General features: G+C 50.8%; 1 protein-coding gene across 2 annotated transcripts in view; it reads right to left on the reverse strand.

The window, feature by feature from the left end:
* LRRC4B (leucine rich repeat containing 4B) overlaps window positions 1-14,676 on the reverse strand; it is a 147,868-nt gene that overhangs the window by 106,237 nt on the left and 26,955 nt on the right. Inside the window, exon 1 of one of the 2 annotated variants that reach the window (XM_029584925.1) lies at window positions 10,465-10,941. The exons of the other annotated variant lie outside the window; for it this stretch is intronic. The gene's annotated coding sequence lies outside the window, so the exon portion shown is untranslated. Of the gene's footprint in view, window positions 1-10,464; window positions 10,942-14,676 lie in introns of those variants that run through there. 2 annotated transcript variants of the gene reach the window in all.

Genomic DNA, 14,676 nt, shown 5'->3' on the forward strand with positions numbered 1-14,676 from the left:
CCCTGGAATCCACCCCGTGTAATGAGGGTTTGTCTAATTGCCGCCACTCTTAGCCAGCCTCGGTTAGTAAAAGATGTCAGGTGAAAGAAAGGCCACAGAGAAGGACAATGTCTCTGACACCTGCTGCAAATGCTGTTACGACTAGTGAGTCCTCGCTAGATGTCTCTGGGAACTATGCAGATGTTTATACTCAAAATGCTTACGCGCTGAACCCATGAGAACTGTTAGCCAAGGTCAGACAAGAAACAGGGAGTAGCAGGGCAGGGAAGCAAACTCCAAACCGTCCCAAGGTTTGAGAAGCAACTGTGCTGAACTGTGCTAAGAGCAATGGGAGGGAGGGGGACAGTGTTAGGAGAGTCCTAGAAAATCCAGCAGAGCTGTAAGGATCTCAGTGTCATTCTTACTCGGAGCCGAGACTGCAGACCGATTCCTGGGGCCCATTTCAACCGCCATTAGGAAGGTAAGATTTGCTATCGTTATTTGTATCTTCTAATACTTTTCTAGTAGTAGTTATTATTTTTGCTTGCAATCAACTCTCTAGTGCTTGCTGTCATTCCTCTTGTGTATTAATATCCTTCTGCTTAGTGCGTGCTCAGATAAACTTCCATCAATGCCTGGATCCTGGTGCACTGACTCCGTGCATGTGTTGCATGTATGTTTGTGTATCGGAGATGTCCCGAGGTCACTCCCATTCCTGAGAACTAGCCCCGAGGTAGACAGGCAGAGCACCTCGGTATCGTGTGTGCGCGTGGCCTGAACCCTCAACACCCCTGTTCTGCACTCTGATCTCCAGGAGGGATCGCTTTGGCCTGCCTGCACCATTAATACCTGAAAAGAGTTAATGATGCACAATCATTAAGCCTTTTCTGTTGGAAAGATATCAGTAGAACTAGGGGGTCACAAATTGAAACTCCAGGGAGGACGACTCAGAACCAACGTCAGGAAATATTTCTTCACGGAGAGGGTGGTGAATGCCCTTCCGGAGGAGGTGGTGAAGACTAAATCAGTGAAAGGTTTCAAAAGCGGCCTGGTATAAATACTGTGGAAGGGAATGGATGAAAAGAGTGCATGGGGGTAACTTGCTGGTGCGGCGATCACTACCCTTAACCAATAAGCCTTCATACTGTTGATGCAACTCAATCGTTGCTCTCTGCTTCAATGCCAAGGGGTAACGGGGAATTGGACTCAGAAAGCAACCAACAAGGGCCCTGACTTTGACGGTCTGGGAAACTGATAAGAATGGGAGGTGTCCTGTATGACACGGCAGATACTGCCATAAGCTTGCTGGGCAGACTGGATGGACCATTTGGTCCTTGTCTGACGTCATTTCTAAGTTTCTATCTTAAATCCGAATTGGTGCAAAGATACCTGTGGACTCTGACCCAATTCCTCCCGAACGGCCCGCGCGTTGTGCCAGTCAGATGCAGGAGGGAGTAACGCCTGAAGTTAGCTGGATAAGTCTTTTCAAAATCCAGCTCTTTCTTCGATAGCTTCCACCACTGTGCTTGGCACCAGTGTTGGCCTTACTGCTCTGTCCTTTCCTGTAGTTTATAGCGCATCGGACCCTGCTTAGTGACTCCTCCCAATACAAACCTCAGCCCTTTACTTGTCTAAAAGATGTGGCAGGGGCTGTGACGGAGAATGACCATGAGCTGCCGAGCTCACGAGGGCTGTGAAACATCTGAGCCGGAATTGGGGAATCTGAGACTCGGCCACTTTTCCAGGTATCCAGAAAACCTTTAGCAGACAGTGATGCAAATTAACTTGTCCCTGCAGACTCGGGTTAAAAGAAGGCATTGAGTTGCTATTTTAGATCTAATGACTTTGTGTGGGGGGGGGTGGGGGGGGAACAGAACATTTTCTCTTTTCTCTAGAAATAAACGTTAGAACATTAAATTTGGCACATATCTGGGATAACAAGGCGGCAGCAGCCAGATAGACCCGCGCCTCAGAAACGGATTTCCTGCACAACGGCCATGCGGAGTTACTTAGGGTCACTAAGGCGCTCTGTTTACCTCGTCCAAAAAGTAGGCATGACTGGAGGTGAAGGGAGGGGGACCTTAACCGGCTAAGGACTCCAGACCCAATCTTCAAAAAAAAAGATCTGAAAGGAAAATCCTGTTGTGTCTGGGATGCTGCCCAAGGTGTTAAAATCTAGACTTTTCTTCCTCCTTTCCAACGCAGTTCTTATCTGGCTACACCAGATCTTTTATCTCCGATAAATCTTTAACCAAGAGCCATAGTCAGGTATAATACAACCTGAATGTCCTTACAATCAATTCCTTACAAAAGCATGTGAGCATACTAAGCCTAACTTTCAAACCTAGGCACGGTACAGCATTTATATGCATAAGTGGACGCACAGAGATTTATGCGAGTAGATTATAAATTGTGTGTGAGAAGCTGCATGCTTTATAAAATACCACGTACTTCTACTCCAAAGATACCCCCGTATGTTTCAGTACAAATGAATATTTGCAACGCAAGAAGATATAAGTTCTCTATTTTCTAAACCTACGTGCGTATAAAACATGTGCTTAATAGGGAAGTGCATTCATTTTGCATAAAAGGCCAAATCGTAACAAATGAAGCTCTTTTATTCATATGACTGGTACGAGCCAAAAATAGACTTCAGACAAATATAAAATGAAAACTTTTGCTTTCTAAAAGAAAATAAAAACAGGCTTCCAGTGGGACCAGGCCTTGGCGTAATCCCATCCCCGGCGTGCAGCCCGAAGCTGGATCCTTTAGCAGAGGCAAAGGCCTGGATCCTGGGGCAAAGGCAAAGGCCTGGATCCGAAACCCGGCCCCAGTCACCGAGGCCCAAGGTCCAGTTCTAACGCTTGAGTGCGCATAAGGCTAGGTCCTTGTCGCAAAAGCCCTGGACTAGACCCAAGGCCAAACTCCAGGCCCATATCCAAGGCCCGGTCCTGGGCCTAGTCCCGGTTGCACAGGGCCAGGCCCAACACTGGGGGCTAAATAATGCTAAAGCCAGGCATTAGGCCCAGGCCTACGACCTCTGCTTCTTCCTGACCAGTATAGCACTACACAACAAATGTACTCATTTTACATAGCGCACGTCCCCATACAGAAACCATACAGTCCATACCAAAACAGCATTAAGTCCTGTAACTCAACCTCCAGCTATAAAAAAAAAAGAAGCAACAATGTAACTATTAGACTGGGCCCTAAAATATCAATAAATCTCCTACTGGGAAAAAAGCAAAGAAGCCCAAGTGCTTCAGATCATCTCACCTCAGGCACACACAGAGAACGCAGACCCTCAGCAAATGCAGAACAAGTGCCCAAAAATTAGAACATGCAGGCAAAAACTGAATTCGGTTTTCCACTTCAGCATCACCAGTCCCCCCATCTGCTCCCTGCGGACAGGAAGGAGGTCCTGTGTTAGGGAGCAGAGTGGCTATTCTTTGCTCGGCAGGGTTTTTTCTCCCAGTTCAACCCTTACCTCCTTTCTCTGAATGAAAGGAGGGGCAGATGGATTAGGGCGCACAGTGTCAATGTCATCAATATCCAACTACAACAGCATGACCCAAATCTGAATTTCGAAAGCACGATCTGTCAGATATCCTTAGGGTCTATCGGTTAAATGATGTCACGTGCTCCAGATATTTCTGTCCTCTGGGGATTTCAAGCTACAACTTCTCCCTCCAAGGATTCTGCCTAGCTCCCGAGCTCAACCCTGTCCTCAGTACACCTCGTCCCTTATCACCTGTCACTCAGGAGCTTGCAAATGCAGAAGAAGAAGTAAGATGGAAATGATCCCATGAGTAAGACACCATCCAATAAGACCCAGAGTGTACCACCCTCACAGTGTGGAGATAATGATACTACCAACATTAATCCAGCGTGGCAAAGGCAGTCACAAAGGGCATTCTTAAAGCCCACCAGCACCATCATGCAGGATACAAGCCCTGCGCTTGGAGTGACCACAACGTAGGAGGTACCGGTCATAGCGGAGAAAGAGGGAAACATCCAACGTGCTGCTGCTCTACAACTGCGATAACTCTGTCAGTGCTCAGTCGGGGGATCAGAGACCCCAGGCCGCTACATATCTCAGTACCAGCTCTGTCAGTGCTCAGCAGCAGAGGATCAGGGTCCCCAGGCTGCTGTGTATCTGTCAATGCTCAGCAGCAGAGGTCCAGGATCCCCAGGCCGCTGTGTATCTGTCAATGCTAAGCAGCAAAGGTCCAGGATCCCCAGGCCGCTGTGTATCTGTCAATGCTAAGCAGCAAAGGTCCAGGATCCCCAGGCCGCTGTGTATCTGTCAATGCTCAGCAGCAGAGGTCCAGGATCCCCAGGCCGCTATGTATCTCAGTACCAGCTCTGTCAGTGCTCAACAGCAGAGGATCAGGGTCCCCAGGCCGCTGTGTATCTGTCAGTGCTCAGCAGCAGAGGTCCAGGATCTCCAGGCCGCTGTGTATCTGTCAATGCTAAGCAGCAGAGGTCCAGGATCCCCAGGCCGCTACGTATCTGTCAGTGCTCAGCAGCAGAGGTCCAGGATCCCCAGGCCGCTGTGTATCTGTCAGTGCTCAGCAGCAGAGGATCAGGATCCCCAGGCCGCTACGTATCTGTCAGTGCTCAGCAGCAGAGGTCCAGGATCCCCAGGCCGCTGTGTATCTGTCAGTGCTCAGCAGCAGAGGATCAGGATCCCCAGGCCGCTACGTATCTGTCAGTGCTCAGCAGCAGAGGTCCAGGATCCCCAGGCCGCTGCGTACCTCACTATCAGCTCTGTCAGTGCTCAGAGGATCATGGTCCTCAGGCTGCTGCATAGCACAGTATCAGCTCCATCAATGCTCAGCCAAGGATCAGGGTCCCCAGGCTGCTGTATGTCTCAGTGTGAGTTCTGTCAGTGCTCAGCAGAGGCTCTGAGACCCCAGGCTGCAGCGTATCTCAGTGTGAGCTCTGTCAGTGCACAGCAGAGGATAATGGTCCAAGGCTGCTGCGTATCTCAGTATCAGCTCCGTCAGTACTCAGCAAAGGATCAGGTTATACAGGCTGCTGTGTATCTTTCAGTGCTCAGCAAAGGATCAGGGTACCCAGACTGCTGTGTATCGCTGTATCAGTATTCAGTAGCAGAGGATCAGGGTCCCTAGGCTGCTGTATATCTCAGTATGAGCTGTCAGTGCTCAGCAGCAGCAGCAGTAGATCAGGGTCCCTAGGGTGCTGTGTATCTCAGTATCAGCTCACTCACTGCTCAGCAGAGTATCAGGGTATCTAGGCTGCTGTGTATGTCAGTATCAGCAGAAGATAATGGTCCCCAGTCTGCTGTGCATCTCAGTATCAGCTCTGTCCATTCTCAGCAGGCTGTATCTCAGTATCAGCTCTGTCCATTCTCAGCAGGCTGTATCTCAGTATCAGCTCTGTCCATTCTCAGCAGGCTGTATCTCAGTATCAGCTCTGTCCATTCTCAGCAGGCTGTATCTCAGTATCAGCTCTGTCAGTGCTCAGCAGAGTATCAGTGTATGCAAGCTGCTCAGTGTATCAGCTCTGTCAGTGCTCAGCAGACAATCAGGATCCCCAGGCTACTGTGTATCTCCGTATCAGCTATGACAGTGCTCCATAGAGGATCTGAATCCCCAGGGTGCTGCTTATCTCATTAACAGTTCTGTCAGTGCTCAGCAGAGGATCAGGGTATCTAGGCTGCTGTGTATGTCAATATCAGCAGAAGATAATGGTCCCCAGTCTGCTGTGTATCTCAGTATCAGCTCTGTAAGTGCTCAGCAGAGGATCAGGGTATCCAGACTGCTGTGTATCTCAGTATAAGCTAGGACAGTGCTCAGCAGAGGATCAGGGTATCCAGGCTGCTGTGTATCTCAGTATCAGCTCTGTAAGTGCTCAGCAGAGGATCAGGGTATCCAGGCTGCTGTGTATCTCAGTATCAGCTCTGTAAGTGCTCAGCAGAGGATCAGGGTATCCAGGCTGCTGTGTATCTCAGTATCAGCTCTGTAAGTGCTCAGCAGAGGATCAGGGTATCCAGGCTGCTGTGTATCTCAGTATCAGCTCTGTGAGTGCTCAGCAGAGGATCAGGGTATCCAGGCTGCTGTGTATCTCAGTATCAGCTCTGTAAGTGCTCAGCAGAGGATCAGGGTATCCAGGCTGCTGTGTATCTCAGTATCAGCTCTGTAAGTGCTCAGCAGAGGAGCAGGGTACACAGACTGCTGTGTATCTCAGTATCAGCTAGGACCGTGCTCAGCAGAGGATCAGGGTATCCAGGCTGCTGTGTATCTCAGTATCATCTAGGACAGTGCTCAGCAGAGGATCAGGGTATCCAGGCTGCTGTGTATCTCAGTAACAGCTCTGTGAGTACTCAGCAGAGGATCAGGGTATCCAGGCTGCTGTGTATCTCAGTATCAGCTCTGTGAGTACTCAGCAGAGGATCAGGGTATCCAGGCTGCTGTGTATCTCAGTATCAGCTCTGTGAGTACTCAGCAGAGGATCAGTGTATCCAGGCTGCTGTGTATCTCAGTATCAGCTCTGACAGTGCTCAGCAGAGGATCAGGGTATCCAGGCTGCTGTGTATCTCAGTATCAGCTAGGACCGTGCTCAGCAGAGGAGCAGGGTATCCAGGCTGCTGTGTATCTCAGTATCAGCTAGGACAGTGCTCAGCAGAGGATCAGGGTATCCAGGCTGCTGTGTATCTCAGTATCAGCTCTGACAGTGCTCAGCAGAGGATCAGGGTATCCAGGCTGCTGTGTATCTCAGTATCAGCTAGGACCGTGCTCAGCAGAGGATCAGGGTATCCAGGCTGCTGTGTATCTCAGTATCAGCTCTGTAAGTGCTCAGCAGAGGATCAGGGTATCCAGGCTGCTGTGTATCTCAGTATCAGCTCTGTAAGTGCTCAGCAGAGGATCAGGGTATCCAGGCTGCTGTGTATCTCAGTATCAGCTAGGACAGTGCTCAGCAGAGGATCAGGGTATCCAGGCTGCTGTGTATCTCAGTATCAGCTAGGACCGTGCTCAGCAGAGGATCAGGGTATCCAGGCTGCTGTGTATCTCAGTATCAGCTAGGACCGTGCTCAGCAGAGGATCAGGGTATCCAGGCTGCTGTGTATCTCAGTATCAGCTAGGACCGTGCTCAGCAGAGGATCAGGGTATCCAGGCTGCTGTGTATCTCAGTATCAGCTCTGTGAGTACTCAGCAGAGGATCAGGGTACCCAGGCTGCTGTGTATCTCAGTATCAGCTCTGTAAGTGCTCAGCAGAGGATCAGGGACCCCAGGCTGCTGTGTATCTCAGTATCAGCTAGGACAGTGCTCAGCAGAGGATCAGGGTATCCAGGCTGCTGTGTATCTCAGTATCAGCTCTGTGAGTACTCAGCAGAGGATCAGGGTACCCAGGCTGCTGTGTATCCAGGCTGCTGTGTATCTCAGTATCAGCTCTGTAAGTGCTCAGCAGAGGATCAGGGACCCCAGGCTGCTGTGTATCTCAGTATCAGCTAGGACAGTGCTCAGCAGAGGATCAGGGTATCCAGGCTGCTGTGTATCTCAGTATCAGCTCTGTAAGTGCTCAGCAGAGGATCAGGGTATCCAGGCTGCTGTGTATCTCAGTATCAGCTCTGTAAGTGCTCAGCAGAGGATCAGGGTATCCAGGCTGCTGTGTATCTCAGTATCAGCTCTGACAGTGCTCAGCAGAGGATCAGGGTATCCAGGCTGCTGTGTATCTCAGTATCAGCTATGTAAGTGCTCAGCAGAGGAGCAGGGTATCCAGGCTGCTGTGTATCTCAGTATCAGCTAGGACCGTGCTCAGCAGAGGATCAGGGTATCCAGGCTGCTGTGTATCTCAGTATCAGCTCTGACAGTGCTCAGCAGAGGATCAGGGTATCCAGGCTGCTGTGTATCTCAGTATCAGCTCTGTAAGTGCTCAGCAGAGGATCAGGGTATCCAGGCTGCTGTGTATCTCAGTATCAGCTAGGACAGTGCTCAGCAGAGGATCAGGGTATCCAGGCTGCTGGGTATCTCAGTATCAGCTAGGACAGTGCTCAGCAGAGGATCAGGGTATCCAGGCTGCTGTGTATCTCAGTATCAGCTAGGGCCGTGCTCAGCAGAGGATCAGGGTATCCAGGCTGCTGTGTATCTCAGTATCAGCTCTGTAAGTGCTCAGCAGAGGATCAGGGACCCCAGGCTGCTGTGTATCTCAGTATCAGCTAGGACAGTGCTCAGCAGAGGATCAGGGTATGCAAGCTGCTCAGTGTTTCAGCTCTGTAAGTGCTCAGCAGAGGATCAGGGTATCCAGGCTGCTGTGTATCTCAGTATCAGCTAGGACAGTGCTCAGCAGAGGATCAGGGTATCCAGGCTGCTGTGTATCTCAGTATCAGCTCTGTGAGTACTCAGCAGAGGATCAGGGTACCCAGGCTGCTGTGTATCTCAGTATCAGCTCTGTAAGTGCTCAGCAGAGGATCAGGGACCCCAGGCTGCTGTGTATCTCAGTATCAGCTAGGACAGTGCTCAGCAGAGGATCAGGGTATCCAGGCTGCTGTGTATCTCAGTATCAGCTCTGTGAGTACTCAGCAGAGGATCAGGGTACCCAGGCTGCTGTGTATCCAGGCTGCTGTGTATCTCAGTATCAGCTCTGTAAGTGCTCAGCAGAGGATCAGGGACCCCAGGCTGCTGTGTATCTCAGTATCAGCTAGGACAGTGCTCAGCAGAGGATCAGGGTATCCAGGCTGCTGTGTATCTCAGTATCAGCTCTGTAAGTGCTCAGCAGAGGATCAGGGTATCCAGGCTGCTGTGTATCTCAGTATCAGCTCTGTAAGTGCTCAGCAGAGGATCAGGGTATCCAGGCTGCTGTGTATCTCAGTATCAGCTCTGACAGTGCTCAGCAGAGGATCAGGGTATCCAGGCTGCTGTGTATCTCAGTATCAGCTATGTAAGTGCTCAGCAGAGGAGCAGGGTATCCAGGCTGCTGTGTATCTCAGTATCAGCTAGGACCGTGCTCAGCAGAGGATCAGGGTATCCAGGCTGCTGTGTATCTCAGTATCAGCTCTGACAGTGCTCAGCAGAGGATCAGGGTATCCAGGCTGCTGTGTATCTCAGTATCAGCTCTGTAAGTGCTCAGCAGAGGATCAGGGTATCCAGGCTGCTGTGTATCTCAGTATCAGCTAGGACAGTGCTCAGCAGAGGATCAGGGTATCCAGGCTGCTGGGTATCTCAGTATCAGCTAGGACAGTGCTCAGCAGAGGATCAGGGTATCCAGGCTGCTGTGTATCTCAGTATCAGCTAGGGCCGTGCTCAGCAGAGGATCAGGGTATCCAGGCTGCTGTGTATCTCAGTATCAGCTCTGTAAGTGCTCAGCAGAGGATCAGGGACCCCAGGCTGCTGTGTATCTCAGTATCAGCTAGGACAGTGCTCAGCAGAGGATCAGGGTATGCAAGCTGCTCAGTGTTTCAGCTCTGTAAGTGCTCAGCAGAGGATCAGGGTATCCAGGCTGCTGTGTATCTCAGTATCAGCTAGGACAGTGCTCAGCAGAGGATCAGGGTATCCAGGCTGCTGTGTATCTCAGTATCAGCTCTGTAAGTGCTCAGCAGAGGATCAGGGACCCCAGGCTGCTGTGTATCTCAGTATCAGCTAGGACAGTGCTCAGCAGAGGATCAGGGTATCCAGGCTGCTGTGTATCTCAGTATCAGCTCTGTAAGTGCTCAGCAGAGGATCAGGGTATCCAGGCTGCTGTGTATCTCAGTATCAGCTCTGTGAGTGCTCAGCAGAGGATCAGGGTATCCAGGCTGCTGTGTATCTCAGTATCAGCTCTGTGAGTACTCAGCAGAGGATCAGGGTATCCAGGCTGCTGTGTATCTCAGTATCAGCTCTGTGAGTACTCAGCAGAGGATCAGGGTATCCAGGCTGCTGTGTATCTCAGTATCAGCTAGGACCGTGCTCAGCAGAGGATCAGGGTATCCAGGCTGCTGTGTATCTCAGTATCAGCTAGGACCGTGCTCAGCAGAGGATCAGGGTATCCAGGCTGCTGTGTATCTCAGTATCAGCTCTGTAAGTGCTCAGCAGAGGATCAGGGTATCCAGGCTGCTGTGTATCTCAGTATCAGCTCTGTAAGTGCTCAGCAGAGGATCAGGGTATCCAGGCTGCTGTGTATCTCAGTATCAGCTAGGACCGTGCTCAGCAGAGGATCAGGTTATCCAGACTGCTGTGTATCTCAGTATCAGCTCTATCAGTGCCCATTTGCAATTCCTAATCCTGGAGTTTTAGAGTAAACGAGTAAGAGCTCAGCACATTCCTTGAATTTCCCAAGTCCTACTAACATGGCAGCTGTTGGAATCCGTGCTTTCCACAAGGGACCGGTGGTTCCTTTGGCCGTTGTCAGGAAGCACATTTGTGATTTATGGTGCATGGTTTGTGTCGGGGGTGGGGGCGGACTCTTTTTTAACCCATTCTTACTAAGACTGTATTTTCTCCTCTACAGCGGGAAGGTTTTCACACAGGCATCAGAGTTACTTACGGCAGAAGGCAGGCGCATGGGGACGAGTCCTGCGGAATAGGCGAGGTGGCTTCGCTCCGTGGCTGGGTGCAGGTCTGCAGAGGGGCTGCGCTGCTGGGTTTTTGGGGGGGGGAGGGGGGGCGTCTTTTCCTGAATTCCGTCTTTGTAGCCGCGAGCAACCAGGGGGAGTGTGGGTCCTGCGATGGTGGAGAAACCATGCGAGGAATCGCTGCTCTGTCCTTTGTCACGCAGGGACCGCTGCTCCTGTAACCTTCACTCTTGCACTTTGCACAAAAGGTCGAATTCTGCGCTTCAGAACGCTCCCTCCAGCGCAAGACCGGACTCGGTGCGAGGGCAAGCGAGCTGGAAGGCTCCCTGTTTTGCTGGTGCAGTAGCGTTTGTAAAGCTGGCAGGGACAAGAGTGGAATACAAATAGATGAAGTGCCAGTGAAGGAATAATAGAAAAGCGCCAGCCAGAGAGAGAGAGCATGCAAGGGATGAAGGAAGCCAGAGAGAGCGCTAGGGAGTCAGAGCCGAGGAGGTGGGAGAGCACATTAAAAAGCCAGACACAGAGAAGGAGAGAGAGGCAGGCTCTCACACACACACACACACGTGGTCAGTTCCCTTATGTCATGTGTATGAAGCGAGCACTGCAGTCCTAATATAGAGGAGAGATGCGGATCCAGTCCCCCAAAGGTCGGGACCAACAGCACTATAAGGGAGAGGCACCGATGGACTTCAGAAGGTTCTGCTTTAGGGGAAGGAGGAGATCTACTTCCCACAAGTCTGGACCGGCGTCACTGTACAGAACAGCTGCTGACTTGCTTCTAATGGTGCTGAACCTGTGGCGCTGATCCATTTCTGATGGTGTTGGGACTTCTAACCACTGTAGATAACAGCTGCTGACCTGCCTCTAATGGTGCTCTGTGGTGCTGGAGAGGAGAGCTGCTGATCCATTTCTGATGCTGGTCCAGTGGCGCTGTAGAGGAGAGGTGCTAATTTATTTCTGAAGGTGCTGGACCTGTGGTGCTGTAGGGGAGAGGTGCTAATGTATTTCTAATGGTGCTAGACTTGTGGGTGTTGTAGGGGAGAGATGCTGATCCATTTCTGATGGTGCTGATCCATGGCGCTGTAGGGGGGAGAGGTGCTGATCCATTGCGCTGTAGGGGGGAGAGGTGCTGATCCATTTCTGACAGTGCTGGACCCATGGCGCTGATCCATTTCCTTTCCTAATAATTCCTAACATTGTTTGATTTGACTGCCGCAGCACACTGAGCAGACGATTTTAAAGTATTATCCACTATGATGCCTAGATCTCTTTCCTGGGTGGTAGCTCCTAATATGGAACCTAACATTGTGTAACTACAGCAAGGGTTATTTTTCCCTATATGCATCACCTTGCACTTGTGTGCATTAAAGGTTTGGTTAAAGAGCCAAGATAAGGAGCTCTGTTTTGGCCATGTTGAGTTTAAGGTAGCAATGTCAGACAAGCAGGCTATCTGGGTTCCTGATGACATTTCTGGTGTAGAGGAGGTAAATCTGGGAATCATGAGAGCACCAAGGGAATTAGTGAGAAGAGAAGAGGGCCCAGGCCAGAAACCTGAAGGATGGCAGTAGAGGAGGAGCCACCAGATGGAAACACTAAAAGTGTCATGGGAGAGGTAAGAACCAAGATAGAGCAGCAGAGTCTCAAAATGTAAGTGAAGACAAAGTATCAAGGAGTAGGTGGTGATCAACAATGTCAAGTCATGGTGGGTATACACGTACCCGCACTGAAAGGAGGCATGCCTGTGGATGTGTGTAGGTTAGGGGATTAAACTAGTGCGTGCGCAGCAGATTTCCAGTCGGACACGTGCTATTCTGCCCGAACACTGGGTGCAAACAACGGGGGATGCTTTTACCGCACGCATCATGCGCCGGCTCATTGTCAAAGGCTCAGGACGTGGGTGATGGCTCTTGTAGGCGTGGCGCATGCATGCACCTGCTGGAAAAGGCCACGGGAACCTCAGCCAGAACGAGCTTTTGGCCGGCCAGGTATCACATCTCGCCCAGGATGGCTTGGATGAATGCAGATTCACTTCCAGCAACCTCTCAGGGGCATGGGTCGCTGGCAGCTATCGAATGAGACTTTGGAAAGACCTACGGACATGAGGAACGATGGATTTCTCTCTTTTACTTAATTTGCACACCGTCACTCTACATGCAATCATGGCGGTTCACCATAAGTTAAAACCAACACCACCCAAGTATCTCATTAACAAATACATACTATGGCTCCCCTGTCTCATGAAGTCCCTATCATTAATGCCGCAAGGGTTTCTCGGCCTCTTATTGATTTCACTCTCGTCACAATAAAAGTTAAAAACCAACAATAAAAGAGTAAAATAAAAATAGTCAAATAATGAAGATAAATCGGCTTGTGTGCATGATCCAAATACTTACCAGAAACCAAAACACTTCTGTTTCATACTTGGAGGAACACAGGTGCTGGCGACTACGATGCAAGGCCTTACCACTGCTCCTTTCTAAAAAAAAAAAATTCCATATCCTGCCTTCTGTGACCCGTCAAAGTGGATTACATTCAGGTACGGTAGGTACACTGTGTCTACATCAATGACAAACCAATCCATCTGAACGCACGCAACTCCAGCCATAGCGGCGCTAGCAGTGGACGTCACCCGGGTCGAGCACACTCCGACAGTCCAGCTGATTACTCCCCCATTAATCAAAGACCCAGACCGGCCTCTTCTATCTGTGCAGTCACAATGGAAACAAACAAAGGTAACCCCTGCACCAGCTCGGGGCGCATACAGTAAGAGGTTCTGTCCTCGGAGAGCGGAGCTCAGATTCGCAGATTTATTTAGTGGGGTCCTGCTGGCAAAGCAGACGGAGAGCCCACTGTTCTCATCTGGGTCAGGGAGTGCATTGGCCATACTCCCCTCCGTGAGCCTGGTCTCTCTATTTCTTTACTAGTGCCTGCATCATCCCACCCCCAGGTATAACCAAGACTCTCAACTTTGATCCTGCATTTTCCAACCAGCCGCCGTGTAAATTTTGGTACATGGGAAGACATTTGGTACCGAATACTCAGAGCTTATGGGATACACAGTCAGAGTAAGACACACGCACACGCGCACACACACAAAATTAAAGAGGGGATGGGGGGGGGGACGGGGAAGACCCTCCTCTCACTCTAGACAAACAGAAATGAGGACTTTTCAATCCTCATTATTTGCCCAGTCCCTCTCTATACCTCCCATTTACCCTTCTGGTCACTCACCCCCAATCCCCAGGGCTGCTCCCAACCTCATGACCGCAGGAACCTCTCTTCCTTCGTCCTGGGCCTCACACTTGAACCCTGTGCAGGCTTCCCCGGCCTCCTCGTCTCAGGACACCCCCTCCTTCTCCTCCTCCTCCCAGCCAGGCCCTCGGGGGGGGGGGGGGGGGGGGGGAGAATCACAAGCTCTCCACTCCTCAGCCTCGGGCCTTCTCCCTTCCCTGCAGAACCCACTCTGTACTGGAAGGGTTCCCAGGCCCCCACCAGGACTTTATATCCTGGCGGCCCCTCTCTTTCCAGGTCCAAACCCGCCAACGTGACCCAGAATTTATTCCTTCCCGGAACACCTCCCAACCAATCAAAACCATCCACATCACCAACACTCAGATGCCTTTACCAGTAGCACACCAAGTGCCATCTAGTGGTCAATCCAAAGAAGTGCAGTTTCAAAGCGGTCAAATATTTTTATAACATTTCAGGCAATAAAAAAAAAACACAAAAAAACTCCTGGCTCTCCCCACCCAAAGCATCTTGTACTGCTAGAACTGAAGGATGACACAATTTGGGAGGGGGAGGGGGGCGGGCGGGTCTCCCCACACAAAAAATCATGAACTGGAACAGTGTTATGTTTTGAGGTGTGGGCCCTTGGTCGCTGCAAGAGATGGCACCTCCCACAGGGTGGAGCCCTGCGGGGACTTGCAGCGATAGGCTAGCTCCGAGCAGAGGTGGACACAGAGAAAGGTAGTCTTTATTATACTGCAACGGAGATGGTAACCCGAGGAACGGGCAATGATCCCAGCCAGAAGAGGAGATCTCGGATGGCGATGTTCCGTCTGAAAGCTGCAGAGTGGCAAAGCAGTCACACACAGTCTCACCAAGACCCGAGAGGGAGATGGGTCCGGTAGTGGTCTGCGAATCGGGGTAGGCCGAGAACCCAGGCCTAGATGGAAGGCCAG

Source organism: Rhinatrema bivittatum, chromosome 19 (genome assembly GCF_901001135.1).
Source record: "Rhinatrema bivittatum chromosome 19, aRhiBiv1.1, whole genome shotgun sequence".
In the NCBI taxonomy this organism is placed as follows: Eukaryota; Metazoa; Chordata; class Amphibia; order Gymnophiona; family Rhinatrematidae; genus Rhinatrema; species Rhinatrema bivittatum.